A 434-nucleotide genomic window follows, 5' to 3' on the forward strand; every position below is an offset into this window, starting at 1 on the left:
GATTTTGTAGGTTATGATATACTTAAGAATTGTTAAAACTCTAGATGCTGTGAAAAATTTGAGCATATTGACTTCAAAGTTTTCAAGCTGGGCCCAATTTGCAATTTTACTATCAAGTATTCTCACGATTAGACATGAACTCACTAAAGAAATACATTACGGGCCGGGCGCGGTGGCTCAAGCCTGTAATCCCGGCACTTTGGGAGGCCGAGATGGGCGGATCACGAGGTCAGGAGATCGAGACCATCCTGGCTAATATGGTGAAACCCCGTCTCTACTAAAAAAATACAAAAAACTAGCCGGGCGAGGTGGCGGGCACCTGTAGTCCCAGCTACTCAGGAGGCTGAGGCAGGAGAATGGCGTAAACCCGGGAGGCGGAGCTTGCAGTGAGCTGAGATCCGGTCACTGCACTCCAGCCCGGGCGACAGAGCAAG

This window comes from Rhinopithecus bieti, unplaced genomic scaffold, assembly GCF_001698545.2.
Source record: "Rhinopithecus bieti isolate Rb0 unplaced genomic scaffold, ASM169854v2 scaffold_3078, whole genome shotgun sequence".
Classification (NCBI taxonomy): Eukaryota; Metazoa; Chordata; class Mammalia; order Primates; family Cercopithecidae; genus Rhinopithecus; species Rhinopithecus bieti.